At 35.9% G+C, this 26,389-nt stretch overlaps 1 protein-coding gene across 13 annotated transcripts in view; it reads left to right on the top strand.

Moving 5' to 3' along the window:
* BNC2 (basonuclin 2) overlaps positions 1-26,389 on the top strand; it is a 356,783-nt gene that overhangs the window by 95,160 nt on the left and 235,234 nt on the right. The window contains exon 1 of one of the 13 annotated variants that reach the window (XM_054053487.1): positions 7,984-8,035. The exons of the other annotated variants lie outside the window; for them this stretch is intronic. The gene's annotated coding sequence lies outside the window, so the exon portion shown is untranslated. Of the gene's footprint in view, positions 1-7,983; positions 8,036-26,389 lie in introns of those variants that run through there. 13 annotated transcript variants of the gene reach the window in all.

Here is a 26,389-nt window from a genome sequence, read left to right as displayed (position 1 = left end):
TTTAGTAAGAAGCGAGATAAAATTTTTGGGTGGAGAAAAGGTTCTTTGCACTTCAGCCACAAAAGAGTTAATGTAACTAGATCCAGATAACGATCAATTGATAAATGACGATTGAACCACATAGATAGTGTTAGATTGCCTGTTTAGTATTAGACATTTTTGAACAGATTTAGCCTGTGTGGTCTCTGGGATACCAGAAAGTGTTCAACACTGACAAAGAAAGGAAACAAAACTAAATAAAAGAGCATCACAATGTGTAGGGGGTCAAATAATTTGAGAGAGCTAGCTCATTATAACAAACCAAACATTTATGCATGTAAGCTAGGCTGTTTAGTGTATTTTTTTCTTTTTCTAAATAATATTTTAAATGTGCTAATTCTTGAGTACTAACTGGATTTTGTTTATTACGGAACATGTATTTGTCATGTTGTATTCTGCATAGAACAAGACAAGTAGTGTATTAAATGACTAAATGTGTGGTAGATGCTGCATCAGTGTGTATCCTTTCACTGGAATACACACACAGAGCACCACTGCAAAGGTGGTAATATCAAACAGATTTATTTCTTAAAAGTCTGTATTTAATGCGTTCACATACTGTGTTAATCGCCGTGTTCTATTTTATTTGTTTATCATGTGCTAAACATATTCAGTCCAAGTATGCTTCCATTATGCTTTTAAGAGGAGGGTAAGTTATTTTGCTAAACGCATTTCTCTCCTCTTTATCGATGGTATTTTCTCTTATATTTCTGATTTGTTAAGGCTGTTACAACTTATTAGCTCGCGCAGACTATAAGCACAGACTGTGTACAAGTGCAGTTGCAAATTTCTGTCTAACTGCCAAAGTTTCTTTTTAAATCAGTAAAATTTTGAATATTATTTTCTGTTACCCATTTTCACCCATTTGTTATTTAATTATTTTCAATCCGTCTTCTGGAAATGTAAGTATTTAAAAAATATTTCCCATGCCTTAAGAAAAAATGTTTTCATGAGTACAAATAACATGAAGTTATGAAATGTACATACCTTGCAAGCAAAGTTTGGCATGGTTTGAAAGAACTGTTTAATGAAACTTTCCCAGTTATACATAGTAATACTAGAGACATTTAATTTTTAAATTTCTATATTTAAAGCTGTTTTTCTCCGTGCTTTTTAGAAGTAAACAAGCCCTGAGCCCTATCACTTTTCCTTGGAGTTGTAACTTAATCTCAAGAAGGTTTTTAGTACAAAGATTGGAGCATGGCAAGAAGAATGATTTAGAACAAAACAAAACCTTCCATTCCCTCCCTCTTCTTGCCTCTCAATTCACACTGCACTGCTATTTGCATACTATAGGAATGAATAACTTTTCTGAGAATAAAAGGAAAACCTATTTCATTATGTAAAGGAACTGTACATGTCTTGAAAAAAATAGAATTGATTGTACAGGTCTGAGCTGCTAATGGCAAGTATGATGGTATTTATTTTTGTATTATTTTCTTAGAGAATGGGAGCATAAGAAAATGGCATCTTCACATTCCAGGGAAAATTTAGATTTTGGTGGGGTGAGGTGAGAAAAGGAATAGTCTCCGAAATTACCTGTGAGAAGTTTATGACATGGCCACTTGACTGCATTGTTGTGCCTATGTACCTTTTGTCCGTGTAAAAGTGTGTGATTCACTTGAAAGGGGTCATCCCATTCTGTATACAGAAGAATGTCTGATAACCTCAAAGGGCATAAATCTTAACTTTTAAAAAGGAGTGCTTCTTTGGGTCACTTTGATCAGTGACAGGTCGAGAATGAGCAGAAACCCTTGGCTTCTCTTCCATGCTCATCTGGTTAAGTCCAGGGCACACACTGCCCATTCTAGTTCTAGCAAGGAGTTGTTAACAACAGAAAAGAAGGTCTGGATTTAATTGATTAAAAAAAAGCAGGCTTTTCTGATTGTCTGCTTTCATAAATGTTTTGTGCATTTGTCAGAATAAGAAATGTCATTTTTCTTCATCCAGTTACCTTAAGGGCTGTTATGTTCTAAAATACTTTTAAGTCATTTCAGAAATGAGACTGTAAAAGAAATGGCTGTAACCCACAGTGACACAAAATGCCAGAGCCATGTACTATTTTGTTAAGTAGAAGTATGTTTAATCTGTTTCAGATAAAAAGGTAATAGCCTTTCCAGAAGCCTTTTTTTTTTCAACATGAGAGTGAAAAAGCAGTATATCAGAATTATAAATGGATCTGTGTGTCATTATATAGTAATTTAGGATTCACTCAATGATGTAACAAAATTAACAACATAATTTCATTGTGTAACTCTATCTTATTAAAGAACAACTGTCTGACATTCTCTTACAGTTGCTTTATTTAACTTCATGCAAATATTATTAGTAGTGACATTTCTCTATTGTACATTAGATTCTCTCATTAGCATGATGTGTTAGTTATCACCAGAGAAATCACTTCTAGATAGGTGAACGGGAAGCCAGAAAACTAAAAATTAAATCAATGAAGTATATTAATATAGACACATCTGTTCATGAGAGATATGGTATGGTAAATTCAGTGTTTTTTTCTTTGCATAGATATGTGCTTATTTCAAGGAAAACTAAACAATACTTACAATATGTGAAGTATACATTACTATTGCTAGGAATAATAAACTGTATACAACATGCACTGCTTATTCTGAGCAGTACTTGTACTCTTAAGTCTGATAGTTCCTAACATTGATGTAGACATAGGCACATAAACTCTTTATTGAACCAGCATTTAAAAATAGGGCTTCAGTGTGATGTCTAATGGATTGAAGGTGAAAGCACTTTAAATGTTCCTGTGTTGCTGGTCATAGAGGTTGTATGCAATTTTAACATTTATTAAGTAATGAAGTGTTTTACTGTATCATATAAATATACTTTTAATATAGGTATGCATGCAAAAATAGTTCAAACTTAATTAATCAACAGGCTACAATTCCATACATTGATTTATTGTAAGCGTTTTGAAAGTAACATTAACAATGCATTTTGCATTTTACAGCGGTCAACAATTGCCTTTGTCAGAGTGCATCAGGAAACGTAATAATTTTATTTAATATATGTATTTTTATCATATCATTTTAAATATTAGCTGACCCTAGGTGTTTTTTTTAATTTTAATTGTTGTTTTTCATTAATAAGTTCACATGCAGGTATGAATTCAGAAGCTTAATCAGGTTTCATTATATCATTTCAGACATTTCTGTTAATTTTATTGGTTATTTTTAGTGAAAAATGGTTTAGACCTGTGATGGTTCATGTCCTTTTAGCAAATTAAAAATATTTGCATCAAGATTTTGTGCTGCTTCTGATGTGCTTTAGAATACAGGCATTAGGAAATACTGTGCATGACAAAAACGCAGGATGTTTTGTATGGCATAGAGCACTAGACATACAAGTACATGCAGTGATGGATAAATGGCTATGTGCATCATACATGATTAAAAATAAAAAACCCACTCTCAGTAGCTTCTCTTACTGTGTTCAGTATTTGCAGAACTAAAACATAGCAAGATGTTTCCCTCTCCTCTCTATACGTATTAATCTTGCACATACATACATGCAGTGTTTGAACATATTTGTGCCATTGTATATTTCAGTTGATGATGTGCTAAGAACACTGTTAGATCTTTGCTTAAGTTTGAGATATGTATGCACAGAACTGTAAAATCTGCATGAAGCATTGAACCATATATTAAAGCACACTCAAATATATTGTGCAATAAATACTAGTGTTTAACATTTTAAAATACATAGCTTTTCTATTTTCTATTTTTCTGCTTTGTGTTTTAGTAGTTACTTATTCATGTATAGTTTTATGGGGATTTGATTAATGTAGTGACAGAACAGATTTGGTATTTAACAGCAGCAGAGAGTCCTGCTCTTATGTCAGGGTTAAGAGCCAAGGCAAATCTTCCCTAACTAATTAGATGCTGAGTAAGGCATCTTAGTGAAGTTGGGGCAAAAGTGAATGGGTCACAGCTGAGGCAAGATTGCAAGGACTGTAGTGATAGTGAAAGCATTCACATTTGCCAGGTCGTTGTGACACTGTGCTGATTGCAAAGGAACACTCTGTTCACTGATACAGAACTGCCGTCATAAAGCACAAGAAGAAACAAAAGCTTTAAAGAGCTTTTACTTTTTACTAGAAATGCTCAAAACATATGCTGTGTGTAGCTTTCTTTGCTCAGTTATTTTTCTCAAACAATAGTGCTTGTGCTTTTGTAAAAGGATTTGCCTTGTATACTAATGGTTCTTTGCAGTTTAGAAGAATTTCCAAACTTGGGGCTCCTAGTATACCCAGGAGGTGATGAATCATACTGGCTCAAGAAAGAGAAAGCTAAAACAGAGAAGAGGGAGAAAGGGAGAATTCCATTGTTGCTGTCTCTTACTCTTTTAGTTCAGAAGGAAAATCACTAAAGCAGATTTTTGCTACAATTCAAAAAACATAATGACAAAATTTCAGCATCTAGATAAAGTATAATGAAGGGATTTATTTTTTGTCCAGTCTGCTGGTAGGAAGGGGGAAACTTAGAAAAGCAGTTCTATTAAATGAAAGTATTTTTATCTGTATTCAGTTTTTCAGTGAGGCAAAACGCATTCTTTAGCTTAACATCAGTCTGTCTAACAAATATTCAAAATAAGACACTGTACATCAGCCTGTGGACAGGCATCTGTTGCTTTGTTACTGCTCACCCCACTCATTTTAGTAATGCCCTAATGCTTCTTTCCCGTTACTGAAATACTTGACAACTGTTTTCTAAATGATTTTCCTTCACTGACAAAGAGAACAGTGCCACTTTTATGGCTGTGTCACACAACATTTTGTCATAGAGAGGCTATCTCTTTCGGGGGGCGGGGGTTGAGCATCTCAGAATTGCTTTGATCAGTGTGAACTTGCCAACAATGTACCATTGATGCTACTCTGACTCTCTCGGGAAGCCATTGCATCCCCATCCTCTACTGATGATGCGTATCTGTGCACTTGTGCAAAGGAAAGGAGAGAGTGTCATCTGCCACTTAGAGAGCATGGGAGTTCAGAAGAGAAAATGACACGATTACGATCCTGCCTTTCCTTCCCATGCGCAATACAGAAGTCAGCAAGCCTTTATAAGTGAATAAAAAGTGATACTTTAAGAAGTTTAATGAAAACTGAGAAAAATTTTACTGGGGTTGTCATTAAGGCTGAAATGTACAGTCATGGGCAGGTAAACTTACAGTGATATTTGAGATGATATTTATTCGGAAATGGACCACAACACAAATATGTCAGTAGAGATCAGTGCTGCAGTCTGCCTACCTGTGCAATTTGGAATATGCACCTTACGGAAAAATCTGATAGTAAATGTTTTGGTAAATGATCCTGTTTGTTTTTTTTTTTTTGTGATACCTACTGTGGGTAATGTTGAAAAGAGCTTTAATTTTTTTCCTTTTTCTCAGTAATTTTAACCACTCAGGGAACAGTGAGACACACCTGATGAACACCATTCGTTTATTTGTAGTGGTTCTTTTTAAACTTTATTTAACCAGAATTCCGGGGAAGGAGATAGATTACCTGATTCTCTACATATTTGTATTTTCTCCATACATTCTGTAGGGTATTTCTTAAAGACACATAACTTTACAATGCAGTACTTCTGGCTTTGAACAGTTTAAATGAAAATGTCATACAACGTAGTTCTTTTCAGATGAACAATTCAGCATTTGGTGTGTACCTGTGAGAGGAAACTAGAATAAAAAGGATTGTATCCTCACCATGATCTGGACATGTGTTTTTCCATTCATGTCATTGGAGGCCCTGTCATGGATCAAGGAGAGCATATAGTTTAGGTACAGAATTACAGATAGCAATGTATTAGCCTTCAGAATGAGGTGTAACTAGGAGTTCAATTCTGTAAGCCTTCTGTACGCATGTAAGTTTATGAAGCTAAATGTGCAGGTTATTTTGCAAGACAAGATTCTACATTGGTTAAAGAAAGTTGCTCTTGTGTGTTTTAATCTTTTCTATTATTTAGACACTAAGGAGATGAACATAATTCTACAAAAAAAAAAAAGTTAGGCATTGCACTTTAATAAAGAACTGTAAATCTGGCTTCCTGTTTTATCACAATCCAGAAATAAACCCAGGTACTCTCTTAAAATCTCTGATCATTTCTGAGCTTTTAGACATTATGAGCCTGTATATGACTTTATGCATAACTCACTGAAAGCTCAGTTTTTCATTGTTTATCCTGGAAGCCAGTGCAAAATTATGGTTGCCTAGTATGCCTCTGAAATTTTGAATTTTTTGAACCAGAAATTTCAAAGTGAAATTTGGGCAGTGTAATTCCACATGAAATTAAATTGGAGGAGAAATGTTTACAAGACTCCTTGCTAACTGGAATTCCCAACTTTTTCATAGGAAAAGCAGCAGCACAGTATGATAAAAGATAATTTGATCAATAAAGTAACATTTTGAAAGGAATTATTTTCATTTGCATAAAAATTTGGCTTCCCAAAGTGTTGTCTTCTTTGCTTTCTCATTAATGGGAAGGAAAACCAACACAAAAACCCCAAACAAAACCCCAAACAAACCTGAAGATGTTGTTGTCAGATCTTTTTATGCAGATTGATTTCCTTTTAGCATATTCATTGCCCTTTGCCTACACAGAATACAGGACCTTGCATTCTGTACTGCAATTTTATTGCTGCTTTCAGAGGGACGTCTTGTGAGATGTTACGGCTCTTGCAGAAGTACAATGGCAAAATGTCATTTTATGATAGATCATTATTGATATCCTTTATTTATTTATGCTTTTCCTCATTTTTCTTTCCCTACAGTTTTTCCTGCTCTCTCTCTCTATGTGAACATATATTAAAAGAAAAACTCTTCTTGGTAGTAAGTGAATAATTAAAACAAACTCGATTATAAGGGACCATAGGAAGAGACGAGGGGCAGAGAGGAGAAGCATATCTTCCAAAGATGGCAGAATGTAGGTGCTGACATGCAATGAGTTCAGTGTTTTATTTTTCAGTGTGACTGTATGTAAAAGCATGATAAAAATGTGTGATTCCTCGGTTTATCAGATGGAAGGTTCTGAAAAGCATCTGTTTGATCTCTACTTTGTGCTGTTTCTTAACCAAGGCATCGCTAATATTTAAAAAGGCTTCCTCAGTGTATTTTTGCTCTTGTATCTCGAATATGTTTATTTGACAACATAAAAATGAAGAAAAATGGGTAAATTAAACTTATAGAATGCTTGAATAGTTCCCCCCTCCCCCGACTTAGCAGACAAAAAATAATCAGCTTGGGCTTCAGTGAGTTGTTTAAAAATAATTAAAACCACGAACCTGTATCACTGTGTTCAAACTTAGCTCTTAATTAAAAGTATGCCAAGTATTTATTATTTTTGCAAGAATTCTCTAAAACTTAATTTTTATGGCAATCTATAAAATAGTTCCTATGAAAACAATCTCCTCAGAAGGGGTAGGACCTCTGTTTCTGGGTAGTAGGCATAGGGGTTTTCACATTTCCTAAGGTAACTTTTAATGGCTTTTTGTCTCCTGAAGAGCTTACTTTTTTTAAAAAATACATCAGTTTGATAACATCTGAAATAGGGAGGAGGGAGGTACAAACTGATGAAGAATATGCAAGGAAAAAAAAAAAATTACTTCCAGCTGGCTTTATATAATAAAACTACTATTAAAATGAGGAGCTCTATTAGCAAGGCTTTAATTATATATTTCCTTCCATTTCTAAATAAACACCATAGTCTTTAGAAAAATAACACTTAAATGAGTTAAGTGTGACAGACCTCACTCTAGGCAGGGGAAAATACAAAGAAGTACCAACTCATCTACCCTGCCTTAATGCCCCACAGCAGTTGACATTGCTGGAATGCCTCCTGCAGCTGGTGGCATATGACTGTCATTTGCAGGCAGGATATACGGAGAGTTTACACAATGGAGGCATTCATGAAAGTGTTCCTCATCTGGGACTCCTGCAAGCTCTCATTTTATTGACCTTGTCAGAATTTAACTGGTAGGCTGTCAAATTATGTGTCGCTTTATCTAATATTAGGGTTTTTTAAAAACTGGAATGCACGGAAGAAGGGGTTGTAGAAAGCAGGTATAAAAAAGCAAAATCAACTTCTGGGTTACTGTTTCTACTCCAGGAAAAACATAATAGCTGTGTAGGAACTTTATCATTTGTGCTACAAATTGTAAGGACTCTTTCCTTTTTTTTTCTTTTCTTGTGTGTGTGTGTGTGTGTGTGTGTTCAAGATTAAATAATGTGATGTAGTTATGGAGTTTTTTCATGGTTTGGGGTGGGGTGCGTTTTTTTTTGAGCATTTAAAGCCTTAAACAAAAGTCTGTTTCCTAGATTACCATAACGCTCAAGTGTCACTCAAACATTGATGTGCAAACATTTTTATGAAACAGCTCACTCTTTAACTGCTGGTGTCCTTAAGGATAGCAGGAAAAATGCTCTCGTTATACAAGCTTCTCCAAAAAGAGATTTATTCATGTGCTTTGCTGCATCGTTATGCAGAACGCTATAAAGAAATGCCTGATACTTAATGGTTTTTATAATGTTCTGCAAACAATGTAATAATCTGAGAGGTGATTGATTATTATAAATATGTTCTTTATATCACAGATTGGCTGCTTATTAATTCAATAGTGTTGAGGCATGACTTCTCCAAAGCTATAATTTGCATAAAAAAATAAAATGTATGCACAGCTTCATTGATATCTGGGAGAGAACTGGTTACAGCAGCAGACAGCACTCCAAAACATGGGCTTCATGCAGGTGGAGCATACTGCAAGAAAAGTACCTTACTCAGTGAGTTACTAATTTTAATAGATCCTCCTGTCCGCTAGTCCATTGTTAATGCAATGCTAAAGTTCAGTTCAGGGCTGGGGGAAGGAGAGAGAGGGAGTAAGAAAGAATGGTCAGATTGTTTTAAAGAAAATAAATTTTAACCTTGATGCTATAAATCATTTCTGCTAGGAAAAAAAAACACCTCAACTCAACATATATGTTTTTGTTTATGTATGAAAATAAGGTATGCTATCCTCTGTCTGCCACAGGATCTCATTGTCATAGATTTTACTTATCATATTTTCTTATCATTGTTCTACTTTTAAAAAAATGTTGGATTTCTACTAGCATAGTGACAGCTGAATAGTAAACACTGTTTCACATTAAGAAATGTATACAGCTGACTGTGTTTGTCTTATGCTATGTATAATGTCCGGTTTCTTCCCACTTTACCTCCCTCTTTCCTAGAATACAAAATAATTTTAAACACAAAAGACAAGGTCATATAAATAGAATAGTATTACACTATTTTGTAAGACCTCCTGAAATACTGCTCTGCAGTGTACTGAGATGTTAGTTTTTTCTCTGCCGGGATAAATAAGAAAGACAACTGAAACATTTTAATTCACCTGGAAATGCGTATATTTTCATTTTACTTTTTGATGTAGTATTGAAAATACATTGCCTTCCTTTAATATTTAAAAAATAAAATCCGTTGCATGAGCTGTAATATTAAATTATTATTTATCAAATAAAAAAAGGTTATTTATGAGAATTAGACAAATGTAGACTGTCTCTCATGATAAGTGTAGTTTCATTCCAAGGAGAGTGCTACTTCTCCAGTTTTGGCATAGCACTCATTGTAAAGTGGCATTTTTTGTTTTCCTTAAACAGTGAGCAAAAATTGAACTACATACGTACTGGTGTATTTTCTTGTTATTGAGCGTAATTTCATCAGTGGCGTCTTGGCCTGATTGTCTAAGAAGAGACGTAAAAGCTGAATTTTAGAACACGACCAAGGTTGTGGAAAATGTTCAGGCAAGAGTAAAAACGGTTAGTTAATTTCCTACATCACCAGACTTACCCGGCAATTTATTGAAAAGAATTTCTATCTATTTTTTTCCATTGTGAAACCTTGTTTTAGGTAGTCAGCCTGTCAGGACCGAGGTCAAAACCAAGGTATCTCAAACTCTTCTGCTGATACAAAAGGTTTCTGTGGAAAAACAATACTTTATAACACTAGAAAATTTTAGTTTTAAATGCCTGATCCTCTTCTCACTGAAATCAATACAGTATAGTCTGTAATCACAGAACTGGTGTGAGGGCTTTTGCTACAGTCCTTCCTTAGGAAGAAGTAATTTGCGTTTTACACATCTGAAGTACGTATTAAGTGAAGAAATAATGGTAGAAGTAAAATTTGGGGAAGGGATTAGAGCATTAGAGCATTGTACTCTAGTTTCAAATAATGCAATATTTGTGGAAGTATGACCTTTAAAAACTAGACTCTTCAAAATTTTAATTACACATTTAAGAGAAACTGCATGGTATATTCTAGCTGTTTAAAAAAAAATCCTCTGATATCCAGTGTTAGGCATTTTTTTAATTTTAAAATGCAATTTTATTCTTGCATGAAAATATATGTTTCATTAACCTATGTCTTCATTAACAAAATCTTTCCAAAGGCAATGGAAAGAAATGATTTAACTCATAGCATAGACTGCAATGATCTTTAAAACTAAAACATCACAAATCCCTGAAACAAAATTAATGCCACTTCAAACACTTCTAATTGGTATTTATGTATTTTTTGCATGAAAACTGCTTAGACGTGAAATGATGTCTTTCTCCACATTCTTACTTTGCTTTTTGCTAATGTTAGGAATCTGAAAGTGTGAAAATGTTAAAGCAATTCAATCCATAATTAATTTTATAATTATGAAGTTGAAATTAGGTTTTCTCCAAACGGACTCATGTAAATCATGTTTTCTATTATTTTTCAATTCACATTTTTAAAGGCCTTTTTTAATGATACTAAACTGAAATAAAGCTTTTCTAACATGTAGAGTACATGAAGTATGTGAATATATAAAATGCGTAAAGTAAAGCTGTAGACATGAGGCAGATTTTAAATGAGTGGGTTTTTTTTTCCTGAACCTGCCCCGTCTGTACCAGTTCCCCCATCCCTTCCAAAATTTAGCAGTGGTCAAGTGTGGCATTTTGATTCTGTCCACTGACTTGCAAGTGTGTGTTTATACACACACAAAATATGGAAAGAAAACTGACTAAATGTGGCTTCAGGGAAAAGAAGGGAGTGGTGGGCTTAGATACCAGCTGGAGCTTGATGCATGTGTTCTCTTCTGTGGCACCATTTTGTTGTTGATGTGGGAATGTAGCTAAACAGTGGCTACAGATGCTCCACTAAATAAGGATCCACATAAATTCCAGCTGTGAACTTGTGATTCATCCTTCCCTGCACAAAAGCTATGTTTCCATATGTCTCATTATGTTCCATATTTGATTTTTATCACACACTGCTTTTTATGAATCGTGTAACCCTTTCTCTTTCTCCTTTGAGTTAGAGTCATAACGCACGCTAGCCTCCATGCAAAAAATCCACATTATAGTAATACAAGATCCTTGTAAATATTTTTTTAATGAATTAAGTATGTGAATAATGTATCTGTAACCACTGTAACACAGAGTCTGGACATGTCTATAGAAAATCATAGTAGTCCTTGAAAAGTATTTCTCTTGAAGCTAACTCTGCAGTCCTTAAAATGATCGGACTTCTAAATAATTTCATCGTTAAAGATACTTGTGGCTTACTTTACCTATTGTAAATGGATTTTTGTGATATTATTTATAATCATTTCAGCTATCTAGTGTACATAAGTTCTCTTTATATTTTTTTATTGTGTAATTGGTTGCTAAAGACTCCATGTTGAGTTATGGATAATATTCATCGTTAAACCATTTATGCTCTCTGAGGGTCACTGAAAAGAACTGCAGAATTGTCACTGGTTTCATGGAAACAAATAAAATATGTTCATTAATTACTTTTTTTTTAAAAAAAAATTGCTCTTATCTGTTATATTCTTTAGGCTGAAACTCAAGGATATTTTTTTCTTCTGCAGCCATAATTTAGATATGGAAATTGGCATCTAGAAATGTAGGCACCCATGGTCCCAAGAGCATACAAACCCGTGAAGTTTAAAATACTAAATAACGAAGTAAGGATTTAAAAAAATGCTGGGTGCATTCTGGTGTAGGTTTTTGAGTCAGCTTATTGTGATACAGGTAGGAGAAACGTGGTCCCTTAGCTTTTAAGAAACGTAGTGTTGTTAGAGCTTTGCAACAAGTTTTACATATAATAGTTAATTAACTGTCATAAAACTACTTAGAACATGAAGTAGAAGTCAGCATTGTTGGGTTAGAAAGCTGTAGTCTAGAAATTGTCTGTCTTCATGAAGGTAGAACCTCAGAGGCTGCAGCAATTACTAAGCTCGTATTTTAAGTACTGAGGTTGGTCATTGGCTTTTGTAAGTTGTTGAAGCCAATGCTTCTAGCTCCAGCACAAATATTAAATGGCTTATCAGGAACCAGATGAAATGCTTGCAGTCTTCAGAAGTTATTGTGCGGATGTTGCAGCAGTGCTGTAACTTCCATACTAGTCAATTACAGTATACTCATCTACATGGACAGTTGTAACTATGTTGACTGAAGAAAAGTGCTATGAACAGTTTTCTCAAATAAGGTGTATCAAAGGAAATACTGGTATCTGCCATAAAGAAGCGTCATTCAGCTGTATGCAGAATTTGACGTCTGGTGCTTTTTTTGTCTATTCTGTTCCAAGGAAAAATAAGTCTAATTGAGATTCTCCAGGCAAGTCAGATAGCAACATTATACCAACATTTTTTAACAGAACGAATAGTTAATTAGTTTGTATTTTAAATTGAAGGTCACTGTGTTATAGATTTCTGTGCAAACAAAAGTAGAAAGCATCTAGTTAAAACCATGAGTAAGTGGAGCCTGTTCTCAGCAGTGTCTGAAGTACCATTGAGTTGAACCACTGGTCACTGTAAAATTCCAATCAAAATGGAGGTAAGTTTAGTGTAATCATAATAAGGTGTTAGCATGTTTCCAGAACTGTAAAGAAGATGTTAACTGGAGAAGAGGCTGGAGATTAACAGTTTGTTTTACAGCTGGGTTAAGTATTTCAAATCAAGTGTCTGGTGCTGCTTGTAACGAAGCATTTGCAAAGTGTGTCAGTGTGACGTTGGTATTCTGTGTTCAAGTTCAGTATCAACACAGCTGTGACTTACCACTTTTAGCAACCTCTCAACTGGGAATTAGATAAAATACCTTTAATTTGGGCATGAGACTTGGGGAGAGTACTGGGATGGGAGTATAATTTCAGATGCTATTAATTTTCACAAAATAACATTTGTTTGCTTTGTCTTGCCAGATAGTCTACAATGCTTTTCCTCATTTCGTGTGCCAGGCTGTTTTTATATTATCATTTCCTTCTCTACTGTGTTTATCTTTTCTGAAAATGGTGAATGTAAGCTATTACAAACTGGGTGGGTGGCACACATTTGCACACTAACTTTTAAAACATAGAGCAAGCATTTTATTTGGGTTTTGAAAACCACTGAGAGAACTTAATGCAGCTGCTCTCATGGCATCAAAGTGAAGCATGTAAAAATCTCACTTTCTATTCTAAATAACCTTAGGGCTGTTGAGTCAGATATTTCCGGGTTGACATGTTTTGCACAGCAGTGACAGTGGCATTGAGTATTTATAGTAAATCTTAATGTTCCACTGAATCTGTTCACTCTTTTATGAGCTTCGCAGAGTACTCATCCCTAACAAAACGTCAAGTTAAAACATGTCACTTTGCCATAGTTGAAATTACTTACTTGTTTTTAATCAAAAAGCAACTCTTAATGGGCTGTTTTACTGTAGGCAGTAGGGAAAGGAGCTTTTCAGTTTAGCAGCAAGTACTTCTTCTGACCCATTATTTGCCGTCATTTCTACTTCTCATCCAGCAATGTAAAAAGGGTTGCATGATTAAAATCTGAGGATGCTGAATCAGGATGCTGGTGCTGCATATCTTACACCAAGTAAAATTAATATTTCAGGAAAAGATAAGCCTTTTTTGATGCTTGCCTTTCAATTCCATTAGGCAGTAGTCCTGTGTTTCCTAGGAACTTTTCTGTATCTGTGATGTCTCTCATCTGCAGAGGACTTGCTGATTTAGTTTTTCAAAACTCAGGATGAATTTAAGATGAGAGATGCCATGTGTTCAACATTATCTTTGGACCCTATCCTGTGCAATAGAATGCTTTCTTAACTGGAGGCACTCAAAAGCTCAAGCTGTACAAGTTCAGTGAATTCAATTCATAGTCTTAAGACTGGAATGGCTTTTCAGTTTCTAGGCCAGTTAATAATCCTCCTTTTAACTATGCTGTACATATCGCAGATGGTGCTTGACGGACTAGTCAGTGTCTCAAAGGTCACCACAACACTATTAGCTAGATCACTCTGCCCTTTGTTTCTTGAGGATGCTTCTGTTACAGTACTTGTTACTTGAAAAAGATTATAGGGGTAAAGTTTACATTTTGTTTTAAAACCTTAACCACTTCTCTCCTTCAAATGTGGAATTGTTTCTTGTCAGTGAAGTGCTTTGGACTTTAGCATTCTGCTGATGCAGGTAGGGCTGGTGGTCTCATTCGGCTGGGTAGGGTTTTTTTCTGTGAAGATGTGGCAGTCACGATAACTGGTGTTTTAAGTTTTGATCAGAATTGCTTCTTGGAGCTTCTGTTATGATTTGAGTGCTTATTTCAGCACCTGAGAAACAGGAACTTCTAAAGTCTTCTAGAAATTTTTGTGACCGAAGACCTATGTGTTCCTTCTGCATAGCTTGAAAACACTGAAATAACTGAAGGGTGTTTCAAAAGCAAATAGGAAAAAGCAAGTCTTTGAACTCTGTTGTTACTTAATTGAAATATTTACAACTATAACCACAAAAAGCTACACACCTTTGTCGTAGCTGCAGAAACATACAGTGAAAATTCTGTTTTCTGTGAGGTAATGCATGTTTATCAGCGTATTTTACAGCAAAAGTGCTGTCATTCTTTTGTCTTGTAACTAACAGTCCACACTTGGTCTTTTATATTACTGAAGTGATGTAACTTTACAAGGCCAGTCTCAGATTTGGAGAGATAAGTTGCAAACTGCAAAGCTACATTTTTTTTTTTTTCCCCTGAGGCAAGGACTACTTGAGGCAAGTTCAGCTATGCTGTTAATATGACTCTTAAAATATTTTACTTAAATTGATTGTGCAATACCAGACTTTTTAGAAGTTCATTCACAATACATGACCTACACATTGCTTTTTCTGTTACATAGCAAAGTGAAACCACATATCTGTCTACTGGAAAATATTTTCTAGTTATTTGTACATTTTCAGTAATAAATGTTCAGGTATGTATATGCTTCATATTTTGTGGGCACTTTAACTATTTTGAATATTCTGCTTCTTTAGTCTCTGTTCTTTCTGATTTATTATCTTTGATATCAGCTGGAACTCCAGTTATTTACATTGCTTTCATTTGTTTTATTTTTACATTAGTGATACAAATTGTGTTCTCCCATCAGTCAGCAAACACTCAGGAAAGACTTGAACCCCTTATGGGATTTCCATTGGTGTTCAGATAGTGAAACCATTATTAGGATTTAACTTTGTATTGTAAAGTGAGTAGCATCATCCTGGATGAAAGAAATTTCCCATATACTGAAAATAAACTGAATGCAGTGGTTGTCATTTCCAAACAAGACTCATAAACATTGTTTTGTAGTACATGATCTTTGTCACACAGGGAAGCATTCTATAGAAGTGATTTTTTTTTTTTAATGTGCATGAGATATACACAAAACAATTTTGCAAATTAATCTAGTGACTCTAAACATTTTTTAAACTACTTTACCAGTATAGGTAATTTCCATTTTAATTAAATTGCTACAGGTTAATAGAGGGATGGGAGAGACGGTAGTAGTTAATTCATATCCAGCCAAACTCAGCTCATTTCATATATCTTTATGGTGCTCCATCTCCTTCTCCCTACCTATTACTTTTAAATTGCAGGGTTCCAAGAATATCAAGAAAGTATTACATATTTCAAAAATACTCAGTCTTCACAGAACTATTTGAACTGGCATGTCTTAGTGTCCTTGTCCCCACCCCCCCGCCACACAGCTGTCACTAACAGAGGAGAAGGACTGGGGGGAGGGAAAGAGGGAACCCTGCTAAAATCGTGTCACGTAGCACTAATTCATCTGCTCTCATTAGAGTGAGCGAGGGACAGCAGTGATGGCCAAGAGCTGCACTCCACACATGACACACGAACAGTTTGGGGAATAGAAAATTGCTTTCTCAGGAAGCCCAGCCAATTAAGGACTTGACCATATTGAATGTCAAGTGTTAATTTAGGTTTTTCTTCATTTTCCCAGTAGTAATGCGGGTCCTGTGATGAGCAAATACATGTCAAGTAAAAGTTGATTGCATGAAGGACCTGGGTATTATATGTCACTGACAAGTCACAAATGTACTCTAGTCTTTTAACCCCTTAGGTGAGTCCAGAAAGGGGGGGAAGGAGAGTAGCAGAGGGGGATTAAATGTACTATAATGATAAGAATAGATATCTTTTATTAGGGAGAAGTGTGTATGGGACAGACAGGAATAGAAATTTGTCTGAGAAGCTAGGATGCAGACTTTCTGCAATCAATGCACATATGTGGTACCTTTCTAGGTTATAATTAATAAACAGACGTAAAGACCCCCTCAGGATTCTTTACGGTTTTAAACAAGCTTATGAAGCATGCATGTTATATCCTTCATAAAGTGTCATGCAAGAAGAAGAGAAAGAGATGCACAGTGCCAGAAATAGTTACCCATTTTGAAATAAAATAATTTTGCATTTTTTATGTAAAATAAAACAGATATTTCCAAGGTCTTTAAAAAATAAAATATAAAAAATAAAAAGAAAATACAAAGCCCACATGTGAATGCATGGAATTGTAAAACACATTCCTATAAAAACAGATTTATTTTCCATCTTATGTATTTTCTCTTGCGTGTTTCACATCAGAACCCCCCACAAAAGGCCACCCACTCTCATCTTACATTGTACCTGCATGCACTGGGCAAGCAGAGGATGGCAGAAGCAGTAGTACTGAGGTCTAAGTGAAGTAGCATTTACTTTTAGGAGATACGGATACTTATGTATCATCTATAGCATCTCATTTCCATTCATCAGCATATTATTTACATATGAATGTTCTGAAAATAGAGAGTGTCTGTTTCTATCACAATTGTATAATTGACAAAAAAAACCCAACCTACAACAATGTTGGTGTTTTGCAGTACAAATACAATGAAATAGAAGTGGCAATTATGCAAGCATCTAGAAAGTTGTCCACACTTTTTTTGATTTAATCTAAAACATAAAAGCCACTTATACTTTCCAGGAATTTTCAGGAATTATTTGCTCTCTGCAGATTTTGTTTCATTTGTTAATATCTAAGTCACAGATGCATAACTGTTTGCTTAGAGCTGGTCAGTAAGCATTGTATCTTTGCATTAAATGTTACAGAGCTGATTCTAATTAGGACATGTTCTCCATATTGCTCCTTTGAATCCTGCTCCTCTGTATTGAGGCAAGGTACACTGCCACTGTCCATGCCATACATTTTCAATAGACATAAAACAGGCTTCATTCTCATGCAGGTAACTTTAAATAAATTCAAAGTTAACCAATAAGGGTTAAATTTTGAAAGAGTTGTGCTTTCCAAGCAAAAGCAGTTTAGGTTTGATTAGTGTTTTCTGGACTGACATTAGATTTTCTATGCATATGAAACAGTGCTGCCCCTCTAATTAAAGTGAATATGCTTTTGTTAAGAAACAGTTTCAAGTATCTCATCTCAAGACAATCAGTAATACTTTTCTTACTACATTTCTACTTCAAGTTTGTGTGGAAACTCTGTATGCATACGAGCCATCTCAAAATAAACACTACCTAGTTCCCCATCCTCAGCCTCCTTTCTTTTGTATTTCAGTAGGTAGTATCTGTAGATCTCAGCTGGCATTTAGAGTGGTGTTTTAATTGTAGCAGCTTCTTGTCTGCTAGGTGTGCAGAGGGACTTTGTTAAGTTTCTTTAAACTAAATTCCAATGATGGCATCTCAGGTTGCTGATTCAAGAATTTGCTGTGCTGTGGTGTCACTTTTGACAGATGGTACCTAATGCAATCAGCCACCACTAAAGCAAGGCCTTCGTTTGACCAAGGCATCCAAAGAGGGGAAAAAAAAGGAAAAGAGTTAAAAAAAAAGGGGAAAAAAAGCCTGGCCCTCTACCCAACAACCAAATAGAGCAGGCTGTTTCTGAATTGCTATTTTCCAATGCTTAGGCAGAAGATGCCTCCCTTTGCGCATGTTTTTGATAAATCTAAGAAGTCAAATCACTGACACAGATGGATAATCCAAGTGTATAGGGTGAAGAGTTATAAATTAACACATTATTCCCTCTTAATGTGAAATACTTGAGAATGCATTTTCTGGGTCCCCTGACATCTACCCAGTGAGGGCTCGCATTGTACTTTTCAAGTGGCATTGATTTGTTAAAGCGCTGAATTAGCATCTCAGGCCAGCTGCTTGTTCCACTGTTGTGTTGTTGGGTTCATTCTCTCTCCCTCTGCCTTGCTTCCTGCTGCCTTGGCCACACACAGGGCTTCAGGCTGCTTACCCCAGCTTTTCCTCTCTGTTATTTTAGCTAATCCAGGTAATACACTCTACCAAATGTGCCTTGCCCGAGCTGAGGAAATTAATGTATTTCTCATTGCATAAAGCTTGTATGTAATATGCACGTGTGTGTATATGCATGTGCGTATGTGCATAACGTTTTTGGTTGGACTAGGGAAGGCATAAGCAGGGGGCGGAGAAGGCGGTGGGCTGCAAGGATGAATGGCTGTGTTTACCAGCCTTGTTCTCTAGTAAAGTTACACATTGTTCTTTTATTTAATTTGCATTGTGCCAAGGGCTTCTGTACAGCAGCTAAGTCAAAGAGGAAAGGGAGAAGAAACAGAAGAAATAGATAAGCTATGAGATGCAATATGAAACTATGTGTCTTAGTTCTGAATTTTAGAGTCTCTAGTACTTTGCTTAGTTGTTCATTAATGAATGTCTGCACAGATCTAAAGATAGTTTGTGCTTACATGTCTATATTGAAATATGCTATTTTTAACTGTCTTTTTTTAAGTCTGATTGTAATTAGCCAGCATGAAGACTTTCCTGTTCCCACCCTTTCTTTCCTCTCTCAGCCTATCCCTATTACTGCAATCTTACTATTCACTTTTTAACATTTCAGTGCAACTCCATACTTTATATTCCTCATGGTGGCACCTGACAGATTTGTAGCTATGCCCTAATTGACTAAAGTATGCTAGTAATACATGTATTGCAGTAATGAAGACTATGTACATGAAATTAACATTACATTTCATTTAAGATGGCTAATAAAATGATCATATTTTTATCCATGATTCTTTGTCATAGATGAACCAGATTTCTAGAGCTAGTGTTGAGTAGTGAAATGACATTCTTTTATACTGCACATTCATTATTCCTGTACTATTTTGATTACCTTTTTCTTACCATCATTTGCTGTTTGAGTTTAAGGTAATTTATTTTGCATGCTATGCTTTTACTAATGGAAATTTCAGGAATAACCAGAAGAAATATTCCTTTCTCTCTTCTATTACATAACAAATTCTGTTGTTTGGGATAAAGTGCTTCTGGGAAACCTTTTCTTCTTGCAGATGGATAAAGCGATACATTTTTCTAGGCATCAGAACCAGAATGTGAGCAGTGTTCAAAATCTTAGGTAAACTGGGTAAGATTGACATTGATCATCTATTTTGTTTATCGCTACTAGCATAATCTGCTAATAATTATGTAAAATTTTGTACTAATTAGGAGCCATAATTTTAAAATCTTAGTTGCTATTAGCACAATGAGACATTTTTACTGTATGAAAGCATGCATTAGATTCCATGCCTGTTTCCATTTTATGTTTTCAAAGGTTGTGCAACTGTTAGGCTTTCTACACAGTAGAAACAGAGTATTTGCTACTTGTGAAATTTATATCAGTTTTCAAATATAAAGTGTTCTTTGCCTTGACATGGTTACATTTAAAACCTAATCTCAACATAATGTCCTGGCTAAGTAAGTAGTTCTGATTCCAGAATATTTCTGGTAGGTAACAGTTTTGGAATGATATTTTCATGGAGCTGAGGGGATTAAACAACTTTTGTCTTTTAATTGGGCTTTCAGAGGCTAATTGAAAACACTAATGTGATGAAAAAGACAGTAGGCCTTCCTATGTTTTTGCAATAACATATTAGTTTCTTCAGAGAGTGTTGCCAGCATTGCCACTGTAAATTTTGAGCAGCATGCAGAGGACAAACCAAGTGTGCTCTGACGTGTTATGTGTTATATTACATTACACATCACTCTGAATTGCATTTGATAATACACGGTGTACACACATGGATATATTTCTATCATTTTAGGCAAAGAAGGGCTCTAAACCATTTGAGACTGGTTTAATCATGCAAGTGGTATGCTCAGCTTAGCGGCCTGGCAGAAATGAATGCTGCAAAAATGCCCTCAGAGTACCTTGTGTCAGCTAAGTTAGAATTTTTAGTTATTTTTGGAGAACCTTCTGGATGCTGTTTGAGGAAGAGTCAACATAAGGGCAAGGACCTGTGAAAGGACTAACGGAACAAGAGATCAGATAGAAACAAAGCTACTTACACTACTGGTGCTTACAATTAAAAGAGATAGGTCCGAAAATTCAATTCAAATCAATTAAATTCCTTGTCCCAAATTCAATTCAAATCTGTAAAACTTACTCTTTAATATCAGGAATGTCTAATATCGTGGACTATATCAGAGATGCTAGAAATACCAGTGCCATCTTGCTGTAGGAAAAAAGTGAGATATTTGGCATTTTATTTTAAGCAGGCTCCTTCATGAGGCTATTAAGCAGTGTTCTGACTGTCGTTCTTCACTAGAGTTGTTCCTTGCACTGGTTCAGTTGAAGCCTCAATTGGTGATGTGCTCAGGTCTTCTGTTGTCATACAGAAATAAACACAGTCTTTTCTCTACAGATTTTACAATTCTAACTGGAACACAAAATAAGAACAAGAAAATGTGGAGAATGAACTATCACCATGGCTAATCTGACAGTAAATGTGTCAGAGTCGTCACTCCTTATAATTAAAAAAAAAAAGTAGTTTATAATAAAGACTTTTATTTAATATTATTATTTTTGAGAGGCATATTAAAACTTGGACTTAAGTAAAACAAGTCAGAGATGTGTATTTGACTGGTGGTTCATTTATATATATCCCACCAAAGAAATTTTAAGTACATGTGAGGGTGTAAAAAAACTCCACGACATTAACCAATTCTGCCCCATTTTCATTATCTGAAAGCTCTTTAAGAAAAAAAAAAGTGTTACATAAATTCTGTGGGATATGACTCTGTTTCTTGTGGAAAGTGGTACTCAAATAAGGAATTAAGTTACTACCTTGTGTACAATGGCAAAGCTGGAACTCAATTTCTGAATGCTACTGCTGTTTCTAACCACAGGGACTGAATTGTCTCTGTAGAGAATTTAATATGAAGCATTGCTAGTGTTCCACCATTAAATTCTTCTGTTATTCCCAGGAACAATTTGTAGACATGGTTCATAATTATGGTTGCTCAATAAGAAAAAGCCATGAACAACAAGTTACACTGCAGCTACTTTGTCAGAGCATTCTTATATTTTAGTCATTACACTCCACAAACCTCATTTCAGTAACAATTCATCTCCTACTTACTGCAATGACTGTCAGTATGTCAGGTCATGATCCAGTTGCACAAGCCTTAGTGATTTGAAATACATGCTGGCCTGCCTATGATTATCATATGGTTGTCCTACAACTATTGACTTAGCTTTGGGACACAATTTTCTAGACCTTACTTTAATGCCATTGTGGGTAAACAAAGGAAAGGAGTGCCGGTGGCCAGGCTTCAGATAAAGACTCCTTTGTATGAACTGCCTAGTTCCCTGGGTGCACGACGTGGATCTCTGTGTGTGAGCCAAAAGGTAGTTGATGGAAGTAGCAGAGTTCAGATAATGGTCTTTCTCTCTGTGCCAAATTTACCTACCCACTGCAGGCAGCCATTTGCTACTATATCAAGTAAAGGCGAATTTCTTCCAGAATTATGCTTTTATAAGAACATGCACATGTTCCCACTACTTCTGCCTGGGAAGAAGTCTCTATTCAACCCCTTGGGAAAGCTTCCATGCAGATGGTGGTATGGGAGCCCCCAGAGCCATCCCCTGGCAACTGAATAAGCAGCTCATTCCAGCTCTTCAGAGGAGAAGGAACAGAAGGGTTGAACTAGTTTGATGCCTTAGCCCTATGAACTCAGTAGAGGACTGTCATTTCAGATGCTTCTCCAGAGATACAGGAACCTGAACAAGCAGCCAGAAAACTTTTAACTGAAGATATGAATTCACTCGCTGCCTTCTCAGGACTCTGCAGCTGTCTCCTCTGGCACTAGCCCCTGCATTGATTCCAAATCCTAAATAGGAAAAGATTCTTATTGTTGTGGAGGAGTCATCAGACAGGCACCCAGATGTTAATTCTCTTGCAACTTGCACTGCGCTTTTGTTGGTGCTAAATGTCCATCCTCTGTCAAGGAATTAGTATTATTTACATTGCTCAGAAATTCTACCTAATATTGATTCTTGCCTTTTCAATTGTACATAGTCTATTCTCTTTCTTCAGGCCATTGTCTTACCCGCTCTGGTTTTGTGCCAAAGGGCCAGTACTCCAGGCATCCTGCCTCAGAAAAATGGTTGACTGAGGTATTTTTTTTCTGAATAGCTATGTTTCCCAACATGTTCTGTACGGGCAGAATTCTGACTGACAGGGTTGATTTTCTAATGCTCTACTATCTCTTTCTACCCTGCCAGCGAGTGAAAGGCTAATGAACCACAGACATTTCTAGACAGTTAGAACCTGCTTGCTACCTTCACCCATTCTGTCATCCAAGGATTGACTGATTAGTTTAAAGAAAATGTAGCTTTTAACATGCAAGGCCTCTCTTACTGACCCAAGCTTAAAGAATACAGCAGGATCACAGAGTGATCTCTTCCTCATTGAAAGTGTTTTTGACTGAGAATTATTTGGAACAACTTGAACCAAGCCTTCTGTGATATGTTTAGGAAGTGGTAAGATGCCTGGAATGCTGGGGAAGTATGTACACGATGGATACCTTTGATGGTTTTTCTGCAGCGATGAGCTTGAGTAGGGATCTTTCATCATTACCAGATGAACACTTTGTCAGCTGTCGTCGTATTCTGCATCACATTAATTCTAACTCCTTGAGAATTCTGAGGACCTGCAAAAGATAATAGATATGGTGCCTCATTTAGTGTCTTTCTAAATGTTCAATTTTGTCTTTGCACTGTGGTGGCTTCTTGGCACTTCCTTATATTACTTCCTGGTGTCTAGAAGGTCAAGGGAAAACAGGCCACTCATAAGACAGAAAAGTCAACTAATTCTGGAATGATGCTGGAGTTTTATCTAAGTCAGTCCATAAGAGCATCCATCTGAAGTGAAGGCAAGAAAATATGACTGGAACTGGAAAGTATATTACCACTGATAGATGTTTTCAGCTGTGCCCTAGATACCCATCAGCTTGTACCTTGTGTATGTTTCCTAATTTTTGCTGCCATGATGATAGTGCTGCTGGTACAAAGAAAAAAATCCTTGCTTCGGTAGCCCCAAACAGCTTTAGTCAGAATTAAATTGTATTCTTCAGCCCTGCAGCCCTGAAAGACCTCTTGATCCCTCTGCACCATAGCTATGTTCCCTCCATCTGTAGTCTACATGCTCTTTGAGATTTGTGTCTAAGCTGCCTTTGAAAGATAATTAAGAGAAGCAGATCATTATCCTAGAGAGCAGCCTGTATTTGTTTGTTTTGTAAAGATGCCCGTCTCACCATAAGAAAATTTTTAGACATCCATAAAACGAAAAAAAGGAGTTCTGGTACTCTAGGTTATCTGTGTATATATTTCAACCCAGCATCAGACAGTTTTGTCGCAAGAGGCATCTAAACTCTGCCACTTCTCAAGTAAATTTTACTCCAAAGTATACTGTAACCATTGTTTGTTTTCTTGCTTTTTTGAATGAATATGACACAGCAGAGCTGTATAAAGCAGAGATAAATACAAACTGCTATCTACCCCTTATCCTCCTTTTTTTTGAATGGGTATAATTCAACAAGGCAGCCCCTCTGCCTGACTCATTTGTGCTATGGTGAACTGTTAATAGGCCTGTTAATGGGTTTTTTTGATGGAATGGGGAATGGGGATTTTTCTTTTAGGTGGAAAACCATTTGGAAAGACTCAACAGAGTTGTATAAAGCAGAATTTAGTAGAAATTACTAGTTGCCCTTTATCAGAAGGACTGAATTAGAAGAAACCCTGTTAAATGAAAACAAGTAACTATAAATACTGGCAGGTCATGTTGAGCACTAGAAAACCTGGGCCACATACGTATATTTGATGTTCCAGGCATAGGTTCATAAACTCTACAGCCTTGTATATAAATACTGAATACATTCACACTTACTCCAAGTAGAATTAAAAGCAGGCCCTTTAAAAAGATGGCAGTTATTTTACAGTTCAAGGATTTTGGTCATTTAGATGCTGAACATTTTCTGAAATGAAGGAGCATACCTTTAAAAGAACAACTACCGATTTCTAGCAACAAGGTCTCACTTCTTTTCAAAACAAAAAAACAGTTTCTGGGAACTTTGTGTTCTGAGTGTGTGTAGTACCATCCATAGACTAAATTTAAAGTATTGTTTGCCTTCAGCAATGGAACAGCTTTGATTGCATATACACTTACTTAACTTTCGTCTTTGCTCCAAATGCAATTCTTCACCCTGAACACTTACACTACTGTGTTATATATTCATTATAAACACAAAGCAAACTTGACTCTGTATAGCCAAGCATTTGAAAAATATTTTATGTGTGTAAGGTAGCACTCCTTTTCCTTCCTTACTGCCTATTATGAGTACTAATTGTAATTTAAATGAAAAGTCAAGATTATTTGCTATAACTAGAAGGAAATTCTATGAACACTAGAACACAATTTGTAAAACTGCAGCTTTTCCCCCTAAACTATCTACATTTTCACATCATGCCATAAACTAATCTGTGACAGGGTGGAGATTATAAAATGTCTGTTCTGTGGACAGCCTAGCCCATATTTGTCCAACATTGGATTTCTTTCTCTGAAGTATGTGATGTTATCTACTGTTCACTGTGGCTGCTTTGGCATTTGTGAAATCTCTGTTGTTCTAGAAAACAGAGAATCAAGCTTGAATTTCCTGAAAACATATGCACTAGTCAGATGAACCTGGAGTCCAGAGGAACTGTTGCTTTCTTTTGCATTCCGGAAACATGATTCTCCATAGAAAAATCACAGAAAAATTATTTTCAAAGCCAGTGGCACAAGGCGTTCTGTATTAACAGATCTGTTAATCTGCTGTGCGTTTTGAAATATGGCACTTGAATGTTGTTGTGTGTTGTGTATTGATGAAATATATTTCTAACCTGTGCTTATTTCCCCTGACCTCTGGGTGATTACGTGTGGAGATATAGTTCCAGATGTTGTGATGTAAGAACAAGATGCTATCTAACTTAAGCACATCTCCTGGGCTTTCAGATGTGGTAACCTCTTTCTCCTCCTCTTCTGTTTGCACCCTACATTTGCTGCTCATGTGGCGATGTCTCATTCCCTTTGTAAACTCCTGGGTTAGAGGAACCTATCGTCTTGGGTTGCTCTGTAAAGCATCTATGGAACCACAATGGCATGTCGATAATTAGGATAACACGATAAACAGTCATGAGGGAGTGCTAGTCAACTCTCATGAGTTACAATCAATGTTGTGTTCTGCAGAACTAGGAATGCTTTTATCTCCTAATTTGGTTTACAGACATCTGTAATGACCTGCATGGGGGACAGAACAAAGACACAAGGACAGTTAGTATCAGTTCTCTTTTTAATGCAAGTGCCAAAATAACTGAGGGAATATTCCTAGTTTTTGAAAATGTTTCTGTTCCTGTTTGTTCAGTGCACTCTGTCCACCTAAATCAAAGGCAATTCAGCTGCAGAAGAGTGAAACTGAGTAGTGAAGAGGGGCAAGGACTACTAAAATTATTTTCAGTGAAGCTGGCTGTGCTGCATGTCATTCAGAACAAGATAAAGTAAGTAAATTCAGGTCTTAGAAATTGGTATTTTTTAAATAATCAAAATGATATAAGCAGTTCTTGTACCTCATTCTGCTGCATTACGCTTCCAATTTGTATTTGCAGCGATCCTGTCATTACACAAAAGGGTTAACAGAGGGCAAATGAGACACTTAATGTTTCCTTCTCCCA

The sequence above is a fragment of the Cuculus canorus genome, chromosome Z, assembly GCF_017976375.1.
Source record: "Cuculus canorus isolate bCucCan1 chromosome Z, bCucCan1.pri, whole genome shotgun sequence".
NCBI classification, from domain to species: Eukaryota; Metazoa; Chordata; class Aves; order Cuculiformes; family Cuculidae; genus Cuculus; species Cuculus canorus.
This window is presented reverse-complemented; position numbering and strand designations above follow the sequence as displayed.